This window comes from Ranitomeya imitator, chromosome 3, assembly GCF_032444005.1.
Source record: "Ranitomeya imitator isolate aRanImi1 chromosome 3, aRanImi1.pri, whole genome shotgun sequence".
In the NCBI taxonomy this organism is placed as follows: domain Eukaryota; kingdom Metazoa; phylum Chordata; class Amphibia; order Anura; family Dendrobatidae; genus Ranitomeya; species Ranitomeya imitator.
In genome coordinates, this window is record NC_091284.1 from 677,343,192 (window position 1) to 677,366,107 (window position 22,916).

Here is a 22,916-nt window from a genome sequence, read left to right on the forward strand (position 1 = left end):
CAATTAACATGTCCTTTAAAGGTGAATAATATTATACAATATTCCACAGTTTAAATTGACATGAAAAGTTTAGCAACTTCAGAAAACAGCAATATCGCTAAGTATTTTAGAGAATTACTAAACTCTATCATGGGCGTCGCTAGCATCAAACATCTGGGGCTCCTGTCCTGAACATTTTCCCCAGGGCCCCGAATCAGGTGAAAGTTACTCTGCCTGTTCACTGACCTCTGCCACCCCACTGCTGCAAACCCTGCCTGTTGTTACCTCTCCCTTGCTGTGGGGACGGGGCAGAAGTCACAGAAGAGCAGAGTTCAGGAGGGGGCGAGGCAGAAGTCACAGGAGAGCAGAGCTCAGGAGGGGGTGGGGCAAAGTCACAGGAGAACAGAGATCAGGAGGGGCGGGGCAGAAGTCACAGGAGAGCAGAGCTCAGGAGGGGGCGGGGCAAAGTCACAGGAGAGCAGAGCTCAGGAGAGGGCGGGGCAAAGTCACAGGAGAACAGAGACCAGGAGGGGCGGGGCAGAAGTCACAGGAGAGCAGAGCTCAGGAGGGGGCGGGGCAAAGTCACAGGAGAGCAGAGCTCAGGAGGGGCGGGGCAAAGTCACAGGAGAGCAGAGCTCAGGAGGGGCGGGGCAGAAGTCACAGGACAGCAGAGCTCAGGAGGGGACTGGGCAGAAGTCACAGGAGAGCAGAGCTCAGGAGGGGGCGGGGCAGAAGTCACAGGAGAGCAGAGCTCAGGAGGGGGTGGGGCAGAAGTCACAGGAGAGCAGAGCTCAGGGGGGGCGGGGCAGAAGTCACAGGACAGCAGAGCTCAGGAGGGGACTGGGCAGAAGTCACAGGAGAGCAGAGCTCAGGAGGGGGCGGGGCAGAAGTCACAGGAGAACAGAGCTCAGGAGGGGGTGGGGCAGAAGTCACAGGAGAGCAGAGCTCAGGGGGGGCGGGGCAGAAGTCACAGGACAGCAGAGCTCAGGAGGGGACTGGGCAGAAGTCACAGGAGAGCAGAGCTCAGGAGGGGGCGGGGCAGAAGTCACAGGAAAGCAGAGCTCAGGAGGGGGCAGGGCAAAATTCACAAGAGAGCAGAGCTCAGGAGGGGGCAGGGCAGAAGTCACAAGAGAGGAGAGCTCAGGAGGGGGCGGGGCAGAAGTCACAGGAGAGCAGAGCTCAGGGGGGGCGGGGCAGAGGTCACAGGACAGCAGAGCTCAGGAGGGAACTGGGCAGAAGTCACAGGAAAGCAGAGCTCAGGAGGGGGCGGGGCAAAGTCACAGGAGAGCAGAGCTCAGGAGGGGCGGGGCAGAAGTCACAGGAGAGGAGAGCTCAGGAGGGGGCGGGGCAGAAGTCACAGGAGAGCAGAGCTCAGGAGAGGGCAGGGCAGAAGTTACAGGAGAGCAGAATTCAGGAGGGGTGAGGCAAAAGTCATGGGAGAGCAGAACTCAGGAGGGGGCGGGCAGAAGTCACAGGAGAGCAGAGCTCAGGAGGGGGCAGGGCAAAAGTCATAAGAGAGCAGAGCTCAGGAGGGGGCAGGGCAGACGTCACAGGAGAGGAGAGCTCAGGAGGTGGCGGGGCAGAAGTCACAGGAGAGCAGAGCTCAGGAGGGGCGGGGCAGAAGTCACAGGAGAGCAGAATTCAGGAGGGGTGAGGCAAAAGTCACAGGAGAGCAGAACTCAGGAGGGGCGGGGCAGAAGTCACAGGAGAGCAGAATTCAGGAGGGGTGAGGCAAAAGTCACAGGAGAGCAGAACTCAGGAGGGGGCGGGCAGAAGTCACAGGAGAGCAGAGCTCAGGAGGGGGCAGGGCAAAAGTCACAAGAGAGCAGAGCTCAGGAGAGGGCAGGGCAGAAGTCATAGGAGAGCAGAGCTCAGGAGGGGGCGGGGCAGAAGTCACAGGAGAGCAGAGCTCAGGAGAGGGCTGGGCAGAAGTCACAAGAGAGCTGAGCTCAGGAGGGGGTGGGGCAGAAGTCACAGGAGAGCAGAGCTCAGGGGGGGCGGGGCAGAAGTCACAGGACAGCAGAGCTCAGGAGGGGACTGGGCAGAAGTCACAGGAGAGCAGAGCTCAGGAGGGGGCGGGGCAGAAGTCACAGGAGAACAGAGCTCAGGAGGGGGTGGGGCAGAAGTCACAGGAGAGCAGAGCTCAGGGGGGGCGGGGCAGAAGTCACAGGACAGCAGAGCTCAGGAGGGGACTGGGCAGAAGTCACAGGAGAGCAGAGCTCAGGAGGGGGCGGGGCAGAAGTCACAGGAAAGCAGAGCTCAGGAGGGGGCAGGGCAAAATTCACAAGAGAGCAGAGCTCAGGAGGGGGCAGGGCAGAAGTCACAAGAGAGGAGAGCTCAGGAGGGGGCGGGGCAGAAGTCACAGGAGAGCAGAGCTCAGGGGGGGCGGGGCAGAGGTCACAGGACAGCAGAGCTCAGGAGGGAACTGGGCAGAAGTCACAGGAAAGCAGAGCTCAGGAGGGGGCGGGGCAAAGTCACAGGAGAGCAGAGCTCAGGAGGGGCGGGGCAGAAGTCACAGGAGAGGAGAGCTCAGGAGGGGGCGGGGCAGAAGTCACAGGAGAGCAGAGCTCAGGAGAGGGCAGGGCAGAAGTTACAGGAGAGCAGAATTCAGGAGGGGTGAGGCAAAAGTCATGGGAGAGCAGAACTCAGGAGGGGGCGGGCAGAAGTCACAGGAGAGCAGAGCTCAGGAGGGGGCAGGGCAAAAGTCATAAGAGAGCAGAGCTCAGGAGGGGGCAGGGCAGACGTCACAGGAGAGGAGAGCTCAGGAGGTGGCGGGGCAGAAGTCACAGGAGAGCAGAGCTCAGGAGGGGCGGGGCAGAAGTCACAGGAGAGCAGAATTCAGGAGGGGTGAGGCAAAAGTCACAGGAGAGCAGAACTCAGGAGGGGCGGGGCAGAAGTCACAGGAGAGCAGAATTCAGGAGGGGTGAGGCAAAAGTCACAGGAGAGCAGAACTCAGGAGGGGGCGGGCAGAAGTCACAGGAGAGCAGAGCTCAGGAGGGGGCAGGGCAAAAGTCACAAGAGAGCAGAGCTCAGGAGAGGGCAGGGCAGAAGTCATAGGAGAGCAGAGCTCAGGAGGGGGCGGGGCAGAAGTCACAGGAGAGCAGAGCTCAGGAGAGGGCTGGGCAGAAGTCACAAGAGAGCTGAGCTCAGGAGGGGGCGGGGCAGACGTCACAGGAGAGCAGTGCTCAGGAGGGGCGGGGCAGAAGTTACAGGAGAGCAGAGCTCAGGAGGGGGCGGGGCAGAAGTCACAGGACAGCAGAGCTCAGGAGGGAATGGGGCAGAAGTCACAGGAGAGCAGAGCTCAGGAGGGGGCAGGGCAGAAGTCACATGAAAGCAGAAGTCAGAAAGATGAGACTGGGAGGATGGGCTGTGATCTGCCTAGGTTGACATCTGATTTAGGGGGTGAAAGTGTGTATGTATTAGTGTGTATATCATTGTGTGTATATATGAGTGTGTGTATCTGAGTGCATGTGTATATGAGTGCATACACTGGTGTGTGTGTGTATTAGTGTGTATATCATTGTGTGTATATGAGTGACAGCAAAATATAAGTGGTTAAAACACCTCCTTTAATGCCATATTTCCTCTGCGATCTTAATTGTGAGTGCTGATCATTGCCATGGTACCCAGAGGTCATCTGATGACCCCAGGGTGCGGTGACTTGATACACCCAGCTGTAAGCCGGTTCTAACAAGCTGAATCAGTGCAGAATTGACAGGTCTCAGGCATTGCAGTACACAAGTCCTGCAGTGCATGAGACCGGCGATCAAAGTAAAAAATATTCATGTGACATGGGACTAAGTGAAAAAGTAAAAAGAAGTTAAATAAAAGTAAAAAAAAAAAAATCCACACAAAAAGCTGTTTCACCACTAAGAATGCAGCGTTTGTGTTAAAATGAATATAAAAAAAGTACCCATAAGTGGTATCTACACATCCGGAACGACCCGAACTATGAAATGTTATGTTTCCCATTCACGAAAAAGTTAATAAAAAAATGCCAAAAATGTCACTTTTTCATCATATTATGCACCTTGACATGGCAATTGGGCTCACATACATTGGCCAATTTATGCGCAAAGTACCTTCCTTTTTTCACAGCAATTTTTGCAGATAAATATTTCATGTCTACATTATATAGCGCTTTTTTCCTGTTTTCTATGGCAGTAATGCATTTTCAATGTTCTAGAGTAATCATTCTTGGTAAATAATGGTGCAACTTTTATCGTATTTCAACTTATGTTTTTTTTTTGGGTTGGCGCCTGTTCACAATTGCTTGGATGTGCTGGTTTTGTTCACTATTTGTATTAAATCTTTTTGGACATGTGCACTCCCACTCCCAATAGCCACAGGTGATTTTAAGTAGTTAGCTGTCCACTCCTGACCCATAAATTGTAGGCTTTTTTGCCCAGGAGAGGTGACAAAACAGGACAGGGACCCAATTACGAAGGACGCCTTGACATGGCAATTGGGCTCACATACATTGGCCAATTTATACGTGAAGTACCTTCCTTTTTTCATAGCAATTTTTGCAGATAAATATTTCATGTGTCCATTGTATAGCGCTTTTTTCCTATTTTCTATGGCAGTAATACATTTTCAGTGTTCTAGAGTAATCATTCTTGGTAAATAATGGTGCAACCTTTATCGTTTTTCAACTTATATGTTTTTTTTGTGGTTGGCGCCTGTTAACACTAGCTTGGATGTGCTGGTCTTGTTCTATATTTGTTATTCATCATATTGACACGAAAATTTGAACAAAAAGTAATCAAAAAAGTCATATGTAAAAACATTGCATAACTAGCCTGAAAGGTAAACATCATGGACCCCGACGGCTACTTGTTGCAGACCTCTTTATTCTATTTTCTACTTTTATACAAGAACCTTGTGTCTCTTATATTCAGCATCTCTGTGTCCCTGTCTTCAGTGTTCTCTCATGTAGTTTGTTGTGTAGGACATATACTATTTCAGGGCCGTGCCCCATCATAGGGATTGGCCCCCATAACACTTATAATGTAACTTGGGACAGGAATTGACATTATGTTACCACAATGGGTGGAGATATACTGTATGTGGTCTGCCTTCTGTAAATAGATAAAAACCTAGCACTCAACTTAAATGTATTTGCTAAAAATTTTATTGTAGTAAACACGACTCCGTGTCTGGGAGCGCGTCAGCTCAAGGAACTATTATTCATTATAAATAATCTACAGCAACTGCTTGCTGAACCACGAGTTTCTCTAATGTTTATACATATGGAATAACAGATCCGTATCTGCCTTCTGCACACTAGTAATACGTAACTGATGAAGGTCGCACCAGACCGAAATGTTTTCGTGTTTACTACAATAACATTTTCAGCAAATTCATTTAAGTTGAGTGCTAGGTTTTTATCTATTGTCTATACGGCCTGGGAACCTAACCATAGCACATCCTTCTAGTTGTGCTCACGCTGTTTTCTCTGCCTTCTGTAAACGACACCCCCATAATTCCTGGTTCTACTTGTGGAATACTGTGAGTAGTAATGATCACTCCCATCATTGTAACTGTGTAAAAAAAAAGTCAAGAGGAAAAAACTCACATGACACTTTTATATTCTTTCTTTTTTTTTATTGGAATATCAATAAGCAACATTGTAATAAAAATATTACCGGCCTTTTAACCCCTTCACGACATGCGCCGTAGTAGTACAGCGCATGCCGTGAATCCCCCTTTGATGTGGGCTCCGGCGGTGAGCCCACATCAAAGTCGCGACATGTCAGCTGTTTTGTACAGCTGGCATGTGCGCGCAATAGCGGCGGGTGAAATCGCTATTCACCCGCCGCTATTAACCTGTTAAATGCCGCTGTCAAACACAGACAGCGGCATTTAACTACCGCATCCGGCCGGGCGGCCGGATATGACGTCATCGCCGACCCCCGTCACATGATCGGGGGTCGGCGATGCATCAGGAAGGTAACCATAGAGGTCCTTGAGACCTCTATGGTTACTGATGCAGGCCTGCTGTGAGCGCCCCCCTGTGGTCGGCGCTCACAGCACACCTGCATTTCAGCTACATAGCAGCGATGTGATGATCGCTGCTATGTAGCAGAGCCGATCAGGCTATGCCAGCTTCTAGCCTCCTATGGAGGCTATTGAAGCATGGCACAAGTAAAAAAAAATGTTTTTAAAAATATGAAAAAAATATAAAAAATATAAAAGTTTAAATCACCCCCCTTTCGCCCCATCCTAAATAAAACAATAAAAAAATCAAACATACACATATTTGGTATCGCCGTGTTCAGAATCGCCCGATCTATCAATTAAAACAAAGCATTAACCTGATCGCTAAACGGCGTAGCGAGAAAAAAATCCGAAACGCCAGAATTACGTTTTTTTGGTCGCTGCGACATTGCATTAAAATGCAATAACGGGCGATCAAAAGAACGTATCTGCGCAAAAATGGTATCATTAAAAACATCAGCTCGGCATGCAAAAAATAAGCCCTCACCGGACCCCAGATCACGAACAATGGAGACGCTACGGGTATCGGAAAATGGCACTTTTTTTTTTTTTTTTTTTTTTTTTTTAAGCAAAGTTTGGAATTTTTTTTCACCACTTAGATAAAAAATAACCTAGTCATGTTAGGTGTCTATGAACTCGAAATTACCTAGAGAAACATAATGGCAGGTAAGTTTTAGCATTTAGTGAACCTAGCAAAGAAGCCAAACAAAAAACAAGTGTGGGATTGCACTTTTTTTGCAATTTCACCGCACTTGGAATTTTTTTCCCGTTTTCTAGTAAAAGACATGGTAAAACCAATGGTGTCGTTCAAAAGTACATCTCGTCCCGCAAAAAATAAGCCCTCACATGACCATATTGACGGAAAAATAAAAAAGTTATGGCTCAGGGAAGTAGGGAAGTGAAAAATGAAAACTCAAAAATGAAAAAGGGCTGCGACTTGAAGGGGTTAAAAAATTAAACCATGATCACAATGACTCTCATGTCAGGCCCCATGGAGACCACAGAACTAGCTGTGGTCATTGAGGATCGGCTGAGAGCCACTGAACCGAAAGATCCAGAGGAAGGCAAAGAAACCCCCCGGAGAGTTCTGCCTCAGGGGGGAAAAAAATTCCTTCCTGACCCCAGTTGTGGCGATCGGATATTTCCCTGGATCATGTCTGTCCTGCTGCATATTGCTGTATATCTACATGTATTATAAGCACAGGAGTGTCGACCCTAGGAAGGAAAAGACAAAAAGCTTACAGACTAACATACACCCTCTTCCTAGGAGTTTACAGTCTAATATACGCTATACAGGCTGCTCCTGAGAGCTTACAGACTAATATACACCCTGCTCCTAGGAGTTTACAGTCTAATACAGACTATACTGGCTACTCCTGAGAGCTTACAGACTAATATACATCCTCCTCCTAGGAGTTTACAGTCTAATATACACTATACAGACTGCTCCTGAGAGCTTACAGACTAATATACACCCTGCTCCTAGGAGTTTACAGTCTAATATACACTATACAGGCTGCTCCTGAGAGCTTACAGACTAATATACACCCTGCTCCTAGGAACTTACAATTTAATATACACTATACAGGCTGCCTGTCTTCTCAGCTATTGCGTCCTCTCTCCGGCGCTCGTTCCCGGCTTCTGCTACTTGCCGGGTGCGCGCGCATGCCGGCTTCAGTTCTACACATGCGCACTTCTAGCTCTCTGCCTGCAGTTCCTATCCTGTCCTCTCTATCATCTAGGAGGACTATCAACCAGAAGTTATGCGCAGCGCAGCTATAATTTCCTGCTTCGTCCTCACCCCTGTGCCTGATGTTCGTTTGTTTCTTCAAGTGCTCCGGGCCGTCCTTGGTCTTAGTGTGTTTATTGTACTTTGACTTCGGGTTTTCTTCAGGTTTTTTCCCTAGCCGCAGTTCCTGTGCTTCTGCTGTATCTTGCCAGTCCTGTGTCTCTGCAGCTCCTCGTCTGTTCCAGTGTCCCAGCAGTTCCTCATCAATTCCAGTGTCCCTGCAGTTCTTCTTGAGGTCCTGTGTCGCTGCGGTATCTCCCCGGTCTCTGTCTCTGCATCCTCGCCAGTCCCTGAATCCATGCAGTCCTTTGTTTCTATAGTGTCCCCGTCAGTCCTGTCTCTTAGTTATAAACCTGCTTGTTTCCGTGTTTCTGTATTGCTTATCTGTCCTGTGTCCCAGCTGCTCCTACCAGTCTTTGTTTCTCCTTTTTCCATCTTGGTCCCCCAGCTTCTGTGGCGATAGTCCCTCACGGGCCTGCCCCTAATTCTCCCGTATACGGGGCAGTCTATCTGGTCAGCTCGTCCTTGGGGGATCGTCATCGCAGTCCAGAGGGTCCACTTTTTACCTTTTGAATCCTCACCACAGGCTGCTCCTGAGAGCTTACAGACTAATATACACCCTGCTCCTAGGAACTTACAATTTAATATACACTATACAGGCTGCTCCTGAGAGCATACAGACAAGTATACACTCTCCTCTTAGGAGCTTACAGTCTAATATTCACTCAGACTTGGAATTCCTGTTAGAACCTTGGAGACTCCTAGACAAATAGCGTCTGTCGATGGCCAGCCTTTGCGGGAGACCGTCAACTTGGTTACGGTGGAGGTTGAACTTCAGATTGGGGCTCTTCACCGGGAGAAATTGGCTTTTTATGTCTTGCCTTCTCTATCTCATTCATTCCTTTTGGGCCTTCCCTGGCTAAGAAATCACGAGCCCACTCTGGACTGGCGTACTGCAGACGTTTTACGTTGAGGACAGTCTTGTCAGAATAAGTGCTTGCTCTCCATCAAGCCTACAAGTTCCTCTCCACCTGCTCCGGAATCTGTAAATATTCCTCCGGCCTACTGTTCTTTTTCGGATGTGTTTAACAAAAAGGAGGTGGAAATACTCCTGCCGCATCGCCCTTATGACTGTCCGATAGATTTGGTTCCTGGTTCTACTCCTCCTTCGTCCATGCATAGACTACCGGGGTCTCAATGCCATCACGATTAAAAACAAATACCCACTTCCTCTCATTCCGGAACTCTTTGATCGTCTGCGTGGAGCACGTATTTTCACCAAATTGGATTTCAGAGGGGCTTATACTTTGGTCCGTATCCGTGCTGGAGACGAGTGGAAGACTGCGTTTAACACCAGAGACGGCCATTATGAATATTTGGTTATGCCCTTCGGGTTATGCAACGCACCCGGAGTTTTTCAGGAGTTGGTGAATTACATTTTTCGGGATCTACTTTACACCTGTGTAGTGGTATATCTGAACGATATTCTTGTGTTTTCACCACATCTGTCTTCCCACAGAAGAGATGTTCAGCAAGTACTTCTGCGTTTGAGAGAAAATCGGCTGTACGCAAAACTTGAGAAGTGTGTTTTTGAACAATCGTCTCTACCCTTCTTGGGTTTCATCATCTCCGATGCCGGTCTGCGTATGGATCCGGGAAAAGTTTCTGCTGTACTCAATTGGCCGCGTCCACTTGGAGTTAAAGCAATTCAGCGTTTTCTTGGATTTGCTAATTATTATCGGCAGTTTATTCATCACTTTTCTTCTTTATCCGCCCCCATCTCCGCCATGATTCTTAACGGTGCCAACCCTCACCATTGGTCAGCAGAGACCGACGAGGCTTTCCGATCGCTCAAGCAAGCCTTTGCTTCCGCTCCAATACTTCAACGTCCTGAGGCCAATAAACCCTTCATCCTTGAAGTTGATGCTTCTGCTGTCGGAGCCGGAGCTGTGCTCTCTCAAAGATCCTCTTCTGGTCACCTTGTCCCCTGTGGCTTTTTCTCCAAGATCTTCTGTTCTTCTGAAAAGAATTATTCAATCAGAGATAAAGAACTTCTGGCTATCAAGTTGGCACTGGAAGAGTGGCGGTATATTTTAGAAGGGGCCTTACATCGTTTTTTGATTTACACGGATCACAAGAATCTGGCATACATTCGTTCTGCGCATAGACTAAATCATCGGCAGGCCAGGTGGGCCTTGTTCTTCGACAGGTTCGACTTTGAACTTCGCTTCCTACCTGAAAATAATCGATGTGAATACTTTTCTGCCCAATGATGACAGATGTATTCTAGGAGTGATACCTTTATTGGCTAACCAGAAAATAATATGTTTGCAAGCTTTCAGAGCACAGTGGCTCCTTCTTCAGGCAAGATTACAAAAAAAAAAAGAAAATACCTGGAAATAAAAACTCCAAGGCTGACGCCCTGTCTAGGTCGTTCCAGTCGGTGGATATTGAGGAAGAGCCTGCGCACATCATCGAACCTGCCATAGTCATCACGGTTGCTCCAGTTTCTCTCATCTCTTTGCCTCCGGGTAAGACTTTTGTTGCCGAGGGGAACAGGAGAAGCGTCTTACTTTGGAGTCATGCCTCCAAACTGGCTAGACACGTTGGTTTCAAAAAGACCTTCCGTTTGATTTCTCGCTACTACAGGTGGTCAACTCTGTAGTTCGTATCCGAAGTTTTGTCGCTCCTTGTCCCTCTTATGCCAAGAATAAGATTCCTAGGCATTTACCTTCTGGTCTTCGACATCCTCTACCGATGCTGTCTGCTCCGTGGCAACTTTTATCTATGGATTACATTACTGACCTGCCTCGTTCTTCTGGTTGCACCGTTATTTTTGTGGTCATGGACCGCTTCTCTTAAATGGCTCATTTCATTGCTCTTCCTGGTTTACCTTCAGCTCCGGAAATAGCGAAGATTTTTGTCCATCATATTTTTCGTGCTCATGGTCTACCCCAACATATTGTTTCTGATTGTGGAGCCCAGTTCATCGCCCGATTCTGCAGATCTTTCTGCAAGTCAATGAACATCGCGCTAGACTTCTCTTTGGCCTACCATCCACAGTCCAACGGCCAAGTGGAACGTACTAATCAAACTTGGGTGACCTATCTCCGTCATTTTTCCAATGCCCATCAGAATGATTGGTCCGACTTACTACCGTGGGCCGAATGTTCCTACAATAACTGTTGTGAGTTCCGTTCTGCAGCTCCCTCCTGTGGTGGCTAATGGTATGTTTGCGAGTTCTGCCCTTGGTGTTATGAACTGGTGATTCAGTAACACAATGGACCTGGTGGTTAAGAGCACACAAAGTGACCTGATAGTTACTAATAACATAGGACGAGCTCTGAGACGTGGGAACTCTGCTGACCGCAATCCCTAATCCTATCACACCACACTAGAGGTAGCCGTGGAGCGCTCCTGACCAGACCTAGGCGCCTCGGGCACAGCCTTAGAAACTAGCTAGCCCTGAAGATAGAAAAATAAGCCTACCTTGCCTCAGAGAAATTCCCCAAAGGAAAAGGCAGCCCCCCACATATAATGACTGTGAGTAAAGATGAAAATACAAACACAGAGATGAAATAGGTTTTAGCAAAGTGAGGCCCAATTTACTGAATAGACCGAGGATAGTAAAGATAGCTTTGCGGTCAGCACAAAAACCTACAAACAACCACACAGAGGGCGCAAGAAGACCCTCCGTACCGACTAACAGCACGGAGGTGCTCCCTCTGCGTCCCAGAGCTTCCAGCAAGCAAGAAAAACCAATATAGCAAGCTGGACAGAAAAAATAGCAAACAAAAGTAACACAAGCAGAATTTAGCTTATGCAGGGCAGACAGGCCACAAGACGATCCAGGAGAGAGCAAGACCAATACTGGAACATTGACTGGAGGCCAGGAACAAAGAACTAGGTGGAGTTAAATAGAGCAGCACCTAACGAATTAACCTCGTCACCTGAGGAAGGGAACTCAGAAGCCGCAGCCCCACTCACATCCACCAGAGGAAGCTCATAGACAGAACCAGCCGAAGTACCACTCATGACCACAGGAGGGAGCTTGACCACAGAATTCACAACAGTACCCCCATCCTTGAGGAGGGGTCACCGAACCTTCACCAGAGCCCCCAGGCCGACCAGGATGAGCGAAATGAAAGGCACGAACCAGATCAGCAGCATGAACATCAGAGGCAAAGACCCAGGAATTATCTTCCTGACCATAACCCTTCCACTTAACCAGGTACTGGAGTTTCCGTCTCGAAATGCGAGAATCCAAAATCTTCTCCACTATATACTCCAACTCCCCCTCAACCAAAACCGGGGCAGGAGGATCAACGGATGGAACCACAGGTGCCACATATCTCCGCAACAATGACCTATGGAATACATTATGGATGGAAAAAGAAGCTGGAAGGGTCAAACGAAAAGACACAGGATTAAGAACCTCAGAAATCCTATACGGACCAATGAAACGAGGCTTAAACTTAGGAGAGGAAACTTTCATAGGAATATAACGAGACGACAACCAAACCAAATCCCCAACACGAAGTCGGGGACCCACACAGCGCCTGCGGTTAGCGAAACGTTGAGCCTTCTCCTGGGACAATGTCAAATTGTCCACTACATGAGTCCAAATCTGCTGCAACCTATCCACCACAGTATCCACACCAGGACAGTCCGAAGACTCAACCTGCCCTGAAGAGAAACGAGGATGGAAACCAGAATTGCAGAAAAACGGCGAAACCAAAGTAGCCGAGCTGGCCCGATTATTAAGGGCGAACTCGGCCAACGGCAAAAAGGACACCCAATCATCCTGATCAGCAGAAACAAAACATCTCAGATATGTTTCCAAGGTCTGATTGGTTCGTTCAGTTTGGCCATTTGTCTGAGGATGGAAAGACGAGGAAAAAGACAAATCAATGCCCATCCTAGCACAAAAGGCTCGCCAAAACCTCGAAATAAACTGGGAACCTCTGTCAGAAACGATGTTCTCCGGAATGCCATGTAAACGAACCACATGCTGGAAAAACAATGGCACCAAATCAGAGGAGGAGGGCAATTTAGACAAGGGTACCAAATGGACCATCTTAGAGAAGCGATCACAAACCACCCAAATGACCGACATCTTTTGAGAGATGGGGAGATCCGAAATAAAATCCATAGAGATATGTGTCCAGGGCCTCTTTGGGACCGGCAAGGGCAAAAGCAACCCACTGGCACGAGAACAGCAGGGCTTAGCCCGAGCACAAATCCCACAGGACTGCACAAACGAACTCACATCCCGTGACAGAGACGGCCACCAAAAGGATCTAGCCACCAAATCTCTGGTACCAAAGATTCCAGGATGACCAGCCAACACCGAACAATGAACCTCAGAGATAACTCTACTCGTCCATTTATCAGGGACAAACAGTTTCTCCGCTGGGCAACGGTCAGGTCTATTAGCCTGAGATTTTTGCAGCACCCGCCGCAAATCAGGGGAGATGGCACACAAAATTACCCCCTCTTTGAGAATACCCGCCGGCTCAGGCAAACCCGGAGAGTCGGGCACAAAACTCCTAGACAGGGCATCCACCTTCCCATTTTTAGAGCCCGGAAGGTACGAAACCACAAAGTCAAAACGGGAGAAAAACAGCGACCAACGAGCTTGTCTAGGATTCAACCGTTTGGCAGACTCAAGATAAGTCAAGTTCTTGTGATCAGTCAAGACCACCACGCGATGCTTAGCTCCTTCAAGCCAATGACGCCACTCCTCGAATGCCCACTTCATGGCCAGCAACTCTCGATTGCCAACATCATAATTACGCTCAGCAGGCGAAAACTTCCTGGAAAAGAAGGCACATGGCTTCATCACCGAGCCATCAGAACTTCTTTGCGACAAAACAGCCCCTGCTCCAATCTCAGAAGCATCAACCTCGACCTGGAACGGGAGCGAAACATCCGGTTGGCACAACACAGGGGCAGAAGAAAAACGACGCTTCAACTCCTGAAAAGCTTCCACAGCAGCAGAAGACCAATTGACCACATCAGCACCCTTCTTGGTTAAATCAGTTAATGGTTTAGCAATACTAGAAAAATTATTGATGAAGCGACGATAAAAATTAGCAAAGCCCAGGAACTTTTGCAGACTCTTCAGAGATGTCGGCTGAGTCCAATCATAAATGGCCTGAACTTTAACAGGGTCCATCTCGATAGTAGAAGGGGGAAAAAATGAACCTCAAAAATGAAACCTTCTGAACACCAAAGAGACACTTTGACCCCTTCACAAACAAAGAATTCGCACGCAGGACCTGGAACACCATTCTAACCTGCCTCACGTGAGACTCCCAATCATCCGAGAAGACCAAAATATCATCCAAGTATACAATCAGGAATTTATCCAGGTACTCTCGGAAGATGTCATGCATAAAGGACTGAAATACTGATGGAGCATTAGAAAGCCCGAATGGCATAACCAGGTACTCAAAATGGCCCTCGGGCGTATTAAATGCTGTTTTCCATTCATCGCCCTGTTTAATACGCACAAGATTATACGCACCACGAAGATCTATCTTGGTGAACCAACTAGCCCCCTTAATCCGAGCAAAAAAATCAGACAGCAGCGGCAAAGGGTACTGAAATTTGACTGTGATTTTATTTAGAAGGCGGTAATCAGTACAAGGTCTCAGCGAACCATCCTTCTTGGCCACAAAAAAGAACCCTGCTCCCAATGGCGACGACGACAGTCGAATATGACCCTTCTCCAAGGATTCCTTTACGTAACTCCGCATAGCGGCGTGCTCAGGCACAGACAAATTAAACAGTCAACCCTTAGGAAACTTACTACCAGGAATCAAATCGATAGCACAATCGCAATCCCTATGCGGAGGTAGGGCCCTGGACTTGGGCTCATCAAATACATCCCGGTAATCCGACAAGAACTCTGGGACCTCAGAAGGGGCGGATGACGAAATAGACAGAAATGGAACATCACCATGTACCCCCTGACAACCCCAGCTGGACACAGACATTGATTTCCAATCCAATACTGGGTTATGGACTTGTAGCCATGGCAACCCCAACACGACCACATCATGCAGATTATGCAACACCAAAAAGCGAATATCCTCCTGATGCGCAGGAGCCATGCACATGGTCAGCTGGGTCCAGTATTGAGGCTTATTCTTGGCCAATGGAATAGGATACTGCAAGGGCTCCAAGAAAAACCCACAGCGCCTAGCACACTCCAAGTCCATCAAATTCAGGGCAGCGCCTGAATCCACAAATGCCATGACAGAATAGGATGACAAAGAGCAGATCAAAGTAACGGACAAAAGAAATTTCGACTGTACCGTACCAATGGTGGCAGACCTAGCGAACCGCTTAGTGCGCTTAGGACAATCGGAGATAGCATGAGTGCAATCACCACAGTAAAAACACAGCCCATTCTGACGTCTGTGTTCTTGCCGTTCAGCTCTGGTCAAAGTCCTATCACCACACCTGTGTCCTGAACCACCCAAATGTCTAGGGGAAAAGAAAGACAAAACACAGTGCAGAGAAAAAAAAATGGTCTCAGAACTTCTCTTTTCGCTCTATTGAGAAGCATTAGTACTTTGGGCCTCCAGTACTGTTATGAACTGGTGATTCAGAAACACAATGGACCTGGTGGTTAAGAGCACACAAAGTGACCTGATAGTTACTAATAACATAGGACGAGCTCTGAGACGTGGGAACTCTGCTGACCGCAATCCCTAATCCTATCACACCACACTAGAGGTAGCCGTGGAGCGTTCCTGACCAGACCTAGGCGCCTCGGGCACAGCCTGAGAAACTAGCTAGCCCTGAAGATAGAAAAATAAGCCTACCTTGCCTCAGAGAAATTCCCCAAAGGAAAAGGCAGCCCCCCACATATAATGACTGTGAGTAAAGATGAAAATACAAACACAGAGATGAAATAGGTTTTAGCAAAATGAGGCCCGACTTACTGAATAGACCGAGGATAGTAAAGATAGCTTTGCGGTCAGCACAAAAACCTACAAACAACCACACAGAGGGCGCAAAAAGACCCTCCGTACCGACTAACGGCACGGAGGTGCTCCCTCTGCGTCCCAGAGCTTCCAGCAAGCAAGAAAAACCAATATAGCAAGCTGGACAGAAAAAATAACAAACAAAAGTAACACAAGCAGAACTTAGCTTATGCAGGGCAGACAGGCCACAAGACGATCCAGGAGAGAGCAAGACCAATACTGGAACATTGACTGGAGGCCAGGAACAAAGAACTAGGTGGAGTTAAATAGAGCAGCACCTAACGACTTAACCTCGTCACCTGAGGAAGGGAACTCAGAAGCCGCAGCCCCACTCACATCCACCAGAGGAAGCTCATAGACAGAACCAGCCGAAGTACCACTCATGACCACAGGAGGGAGCTTGACCACAGAATTCACAACAGCTCACACTGGCTTACTAAAGAACCCAAGTGTGCATATTTTCATTGGAATCTGATTAATAACATTTTTTTAAATCATAGAATAATTATAACAATCACAGGGCACATGATTCAGCGCTTTTTGCTGAGATTTTAACGTGAGTGATGCAGTTCTGAATCCCACTACTAACCCGCCCATCTATACAATTTGTGAGTAAGGTCATAAGTGAAGAGTTCCCTACCTGGACTTGTTTCCTTCAAGCTGTAAGGCTCTAATGAAACAAGCTGAGGTGTTGCACTTTGCACATTCTATACCAATTGTGATGTCATATGATGTCTATGATGGTCATGTGCTTTTGTGATGTCATCAAACTGCCTGTTTAACCCCTTTATTTTCCTGGAATTTATGCTGCTCCACGTATGGCAAATACAGGCTGTATTGGGCTAGTTTCACACTAGCGTTTACCTGATCTGCGGCGGGCTGCGGACTTCCTCCGTGAAGCCCCGCCCTCCGCCGCACTTCCGCTGCTAGCTCCGCCTACATCTGCATGCGGCCTGCGTACCTATATTTAACATTAGGTACGCAGGTCATGCGGCTGTATGCGGATGGTGCTGCATGCGTCGTTTTGACGATGCGGCGACCAGCGTAGGACGCAGCCTGTAGCATTTTTTTTTCCGCATCGTCAAAACGACGCATGCGGCACAATCCGCATACAGCCGCACGACCTGCGTACCTAATGTTAAATATAGGTACACAGGCTGCATGCGGGCCGCATGCAGATGTAGGCGGAGCTAGCAGCGGAGGCGCGGCGGAGGGCGGGGCTTCACTGAGCTCACCACAGATCAGGTAAACGCTAGTGTGAAACTAGCCTTATGCAGCCAACATCTGCCTCCAACAGCAGCGACCAGAGTGAGGTCCGGTTGCTGCTGTTAACCTGTTAAATATCACAGTCATTTACCGCAGCATTGAAATCATGCGATTCTGTCCATGTGACTGTGCCAGGCACCAGGGCCGGCTCCAGGTTTTTCGTGAGCCCCGAGCGAAAGAATCTCAGTGGGCCCCTTTAACACATACCACAATTCATGATGCACAGATACAGCAGAGAAATCTAGGTATAGTACAATGCCAAAGATTTCACTTACTTCTTACATTACATGAGTGATATCTATTGTAAATTCTGCAGTAGCTCAGAAACCGGACAGTATAGTCCTACATACAGTATTATGGACACTACATAGTGCTCCATACATAATTACGAGCCCCTTATATTGCTCCATACAGTATTATGGGCACCACATAGCTCTCCATACAGATTAATGAGCCCCATATATTGCTCTATACAGTATTATGGGCACCACATAGTGCTCCATATAGAATAATGGGCCCCATATACTGCTCCATATGTAAGTGGCCCCATAAGATGCTCCAAACATTAAAAAAATGTAAAATTAAACACCTCTCCTCGCTGGCCGCTGCTCTGCTCCGGACTACTCAGCGTCGACATCTTCCAGCTCTCTGCACTGTGATTGCTCAGACAGGGCACACAGTAGTGATGTAATCGCGCCCTCTGACCTGAAACATCACAGTTAGAGGACGTGGAAGACGCCTCAGCGGAGGAACGGGGAGAGGTAAGTATTGCAAGTGTCAGGATCCTGAGCAAGGGGGAGGGCCCAGGCCCCCGTATTGCACCTGTGTCTCTGACGGCGAGGGGGCCACCCACCTGCACGAGACCCGGCACTTGCCCAGGTGCGTCGGATGCTAACGCCAGCCCATCCAGGAACTCTTCAACCCCCTCAATCCATCGCAGATTGCCAATGGGCTGCTATGTTAGAGAGTACAAGCAGTCAAACGATTGCAGGTTCAAGTTCCCTATAACGATTACAATAAAAATCAAAGTAAAATTTTTTTAAAAATAGTATGCATATTTGCTATTACTGTATTCGTACTAAACTGAAGAATCATGTCACCAGGTAATTTTTACTGCACAATCATCATGAAACCCAAAAGCAGACAGACATCACTACTGTGAAAACTGCCCCAACATTCTCTTGCTGTACCTGACTAATAACTAGGGGGCGCCTCACAGTTTGAGAAACATTGCTCTACTTGACACTGACGTATTAGGCCAATTTCATGGTATATTCATGTGGAGCTTTTTTTAGGAATTTTTCGAGTGTGCAGTATGAGTCGCCCGCCAGGGCCGTGGGGTACTCGGTACCGGGTCCTGAGTTCACAGGGGGATGTCACGGTGGCTGTGACCTGGTCCGTGGCCCTGGGCACCCATGTAAAAGGGAAAGGTTTTTAAAGGGAATAAAGTTTATGTTCATGACGCCATCTGCGGTATTCGGTCAGTGGGGACCGACGCTGCTTTAAGGGGTCCTCTGGGGTGATGTTATGGCAGCTAGATGGTATACCTTCCCACAGGTGAAGTATATCCCCAGGGCTCCCAGTGTGTAGATGGAAGATGATGAATGGCGCAGTAAAGAACGAGGACACAGGTTTGCAATCTCTTTAGCTTATTTACTGAAGACTTCAGGCAGCCACAGTCCAGGGTACCAGATCACAGGGCAGGCAGGGCCCGGCCAACTTGGAAGTGAATACAGAGTCCCCTTTACCAGGTGGAGTTAAAAGCGCGGTGATGTTGTAGTCACTTACTGCTTTTGGCTTCATATAAGGTCCTCACAGATGTTCTCTCTCTGTCCCCCGTATGGGATAGGACATAACACGTATGACTGGTGACTTGAGCCTGTTCATAGGGACTCTAGCATGCCCCGGGCTCTAAGGGTGTCACCGTGCCTCCTGGGTATTGAGGCGGACAAGTAACTTGCAGTTCAGCTGTCCTGCCGGTCTCTGATGTAAGTCGTGGAGTCCCTTACAGTCCTTGGTGTTCCAGCTACCAGTTATGTGCACTTCAGAAGGAGATAGTTCATTTGCAGCTGGCCTCCTGTTGTGAATTTACTCTTGGGCTCCCTCCGGTGGTTATGAGTGGTAGTGCTGCTGTCTTTGGATCGCAGCATTTATCAGGTGTGTCCACTTATTGCAATTTGGACTGGGCTATTTAGTCTTGCTTGATCCTTTTGTCAGTGCCAGTTGTCCATTGTTTTTGGAGGATTCACTTCCCTACCTGGTCTCTCCTGTTTTGCTGTTCTTTTCTACAAAGATAAGTTCTGGCTTTGTTTTTGCTGTCCACATGCTGTGGGCCTTATAGTTCAGTGCATTTTCATGTTTTGTCTTGTCCAGCTTTGTCTGTGTAAGGATTTTTTGCAGCCAAGCTGTATCTCTGGAGATGCAGATATACCCTCCATGTCTTTAGTCAGATGTGGAGATTTGTATTTTCTGTGGTGGATATTTTCTAGTGTTTTAATACTGACCGCATAGTACTCTGTCCTATTCTTTCTTTTTAGCTGGCATGGAGGTTCGGGAATTGGTTTCTCGTGTGGACCAACTTGCTGCTAGAGTACAGGGTATTTCCGATTATATCGTTCAGACTCCGGTTTTAGAGCCTAGAATTCCAACTCCTGATTTGTTTTTTGGGGACAGGTCCAAATTTTTGAGCTTTAAAAATAACTGTAAACTGTTTTTTGCTCTGAAACCCCGTTCTTCTGGTGATCCCATTCAGCAGGTTAAAATTGTTATTTCCCTGCTGCGTGGTGATCCTCAGGATTGGGCATTTTCCCTGGAATCTGGGAATCCTGCTTTGCTTAATGTAGACACCTTTATTCAGGCGCTAGTATCAAGACCCTGTATCAGGGTCAAGAAGCGGCAGAATCGTATTGCCAGAAATTTAGAAAATGGTCTGTATTGACTAAATGGAATGAGGATGCCTTGGTGGCAATTTTTAGAAAGGGTCTTTCTGAATCCGTTAAAGATGTTATGGTGGGGTTCCCCACGCCTGCTGGTCTGAGTGATTCTATGTCTCTGGCCATTCAGATTGATCGGCGCTTGCGTGAGCGCAGAGTTGTGCACACTGTGGCGTTGTCCTCCGAGCGGAGCTCTGAGCCTATGCAGTGTGATAGGATTTTGTCTAGAGCTGAACGACAAAGATTCAGGCATCAGAATAGGTTGTGTTTTTACTGGGGCGATTCTGCTCATGTTATTTCTGATTGCCCTAAGCGTACAAAGAGAATCGCTAGTTCTGTTACCATCAGTACTGTACAACCTAAATTTCTGTTATCTGTGACCTTGATCTGCTCATTATCGTCATTTTCTGTCATGGCATTTGTGGATTCAGGCGCCGCTCTGAACTTAATAGAATTGGAATTTGCCAGACGTTGTAGTTTCCCCTTGCAGCCTTTGCAGAACCCTATTCCTTTAAGGGGCATTGATGCTACACCGTTGGCTAAAAATAAACCTCAGTTTTGGACACAGCTGACCATGTGCATGGCGCCAACCCATCAGGAAGATTGTCGTTTTCTGGTGTTGCATAATTTGCATGATGCTATTGTGCTGGGTTTTCCATGGTTACAGGTACATAATCCGGTGTTAGATTGGAAATCTATGTCTGTGACTAGTTGGGGTTGTCAGGGGGTTCATGGTCACGTTCCTTTGATGTAAATTTCCTCTTCCCCCTCTTCTGAAATTCCTGAGTTTTTGTCAGATTTCCAGGATGTATTCGATGAGCCCAAATCCAGTTCCCTTCCACCGCATAGGGACTGTGATTGTGCTATTGACTTGATTCCAGGTTGTAAGTTCCCTAAGGGCCGACTTTTCAACCTGTCTGTGCCAGAACATGCCGCCATGCCGAGCTATATTAAGGAGTCTTTGGAGAAGGGGCATATTCGGCCATCTTCTTCACCATTGGGAGCAGGTTTTTTTTTTTTGTTGCCAAGAAGGATGACTCCTTGAGACCCTGTATTGATTATCGTCGCCTCTTGAATAAGATCACGGTCAAATTTCAACACCCTTTGCCTTTGCTTACTGATTTGTTTGCTAGGATTAAGGGGGCTAGTGGGTTTACTAAGATTGACCTTCGAGGGGCATATAATCTTGTTCGTATTAAGCAGGGTGACGAATGGAAAACTGCATTTAATACGCCCGAAGGCCATTTTGAATACCTTGTGATGCCATTTGGACTCTCTAATGCCCCATCTGTGTTCCAGTCCTTCATGCATGATATCTTTCAGAGTTATCTTGATAAATTCATGATTGTATATTTGGATGATATTTTGATTTTTTCCGATGATTGGGAGTCTCATGTGAAACAGGTCAGGATGGTATTTCAGATCCTCCGTGATAATTCTTTATTTGTGAAGGGGTCTAAGTGCCTCTTTGGAGTGCAGAAGGTTTCTTTTTTGGGCTTCATTTTTTCTCCCTCATCTATAGAAATGGATCCGGTTAAGGTTCAGGCCATTCATGATTGGATTCAGCCCACATCTGTGAAGAGCCTTCAGAAATTCTTGGGCTTTGCTAATTTTTATTGTCGTTTCATTGCCAACTTCTCCAGTGTGGTTAAACCTCTGACCGATTTGACGAAGAAAGGTGCTGATGTGACAAATTGGTCCTCCGCGGCTGTTTCTGCCTTTCAGGAGCTTAAACGCCGATTTACTTCTGCCCCTGTGTTGCGTCAGCCGGATGTTTCTCTTCCATTTCAGGTTGAGGTTGACGCGTCTGAGATTGGGGCAGGGGCCGTTTTGTCTCAGAGGAATTCTGATGGTTCCTTGATGAAACTGTGTGCCTTCTTTTCTCGGAAGTTTTCGCCTGCGGAACGCAATTATGATGTCGGCAATCGGGAGTTGTTGACTATGAAGTGGGCATTTGAGGAGTGGCGACATTGGCTTGAGGGGGCCAAGCACCGTATTGTGGTCCTGACCGATCATAAGAATCTGATTTACCTCGAGTCTGCCAAACAACTGAACCCTAGACAGGCTCGATGGTCCCTGTTTTTCTTCCGTTTTGATTTTGTGGTCTCGTATCTTCCGGGTTCTAAGAATGTTAAGGCTGATGCCCTCTCTAGGAGTTTTTTGCCTGATTCTCCTGGGGTCCTTGAGGCGGTCGGCATTCTGAAGGAAGGGGTGATTCTTTCTGCCATCTCCCCTGATTTACGACGGGCTCTTCAGGAATTTCAGGCTGATAAACCTGACCGCTGTCCAGTGGGGAATCTGTTTGTTCCTGATAGATGGACTAGTAAAGTGATTTCTGAGGTTCATTGTTCTGTGTTGGCTGGCCATCCTGGGATTTTTGGTACCAGAGATTTGGTTGGTAGGTCCTTTTGGTGGCCTTCTTTGTCGCGGGATGTGCGTTCTTTTGTGCAGTCCTGTGGGACTTGTGCGTGGGCCAAGCCTTGTTGTTCCCGTGCTAGTGGGTTGCTTCTGCCTTTGCCGGTCCCTGAGAGACCTGTTATGACCTGGTGGTTAGGAGCACCCGGAATGACCTGATAGTTAAACCTCATACAGGACGAGCTCTGGGATGTGGAAGCTCTGCTGACCGCAAGCCCTAATCCTATCACACACACTAGAAATAGCCGTGGAGCGCTCCTGACCAGACCTAGGCGCCTCATCACAGCCTAAGAGCTATCTAGCCCTAGAGATAGAAAATAAAGCCTACCTTGCCTCAGAGAAATTCCCCAAAGGTAAAGGAAGCCCCCCACATATATTGACTGTGAGTAAAGATGAAAGTCACAAACGTAGAAATGAAACAGGTTTCAGCAAAGGGAGGCCAGACTTACTAAATAGACAGAGGATAGAAAAGGTAACTTTGCGATCAGCACAAAAACCTACAAAAGACCATGGAGAGTGTGCAAAAAAGACCTCCGC

General features: G+C 47.9%; 1 protein-coding gene across 1 annotated transcript in view; it reads left to right on the forward strand.

Moving 5' to 3' along the window:
* The window catches only part of LOC138671719 (inactive dipeptidyl peptidase 10-like), a 112,711-nt gene that overhangs the window by 64,008 nt on the left and 25,787 nt on the right, over positions 1 to 22,916 (forward strand). The window lies entirely within an intron of this gene.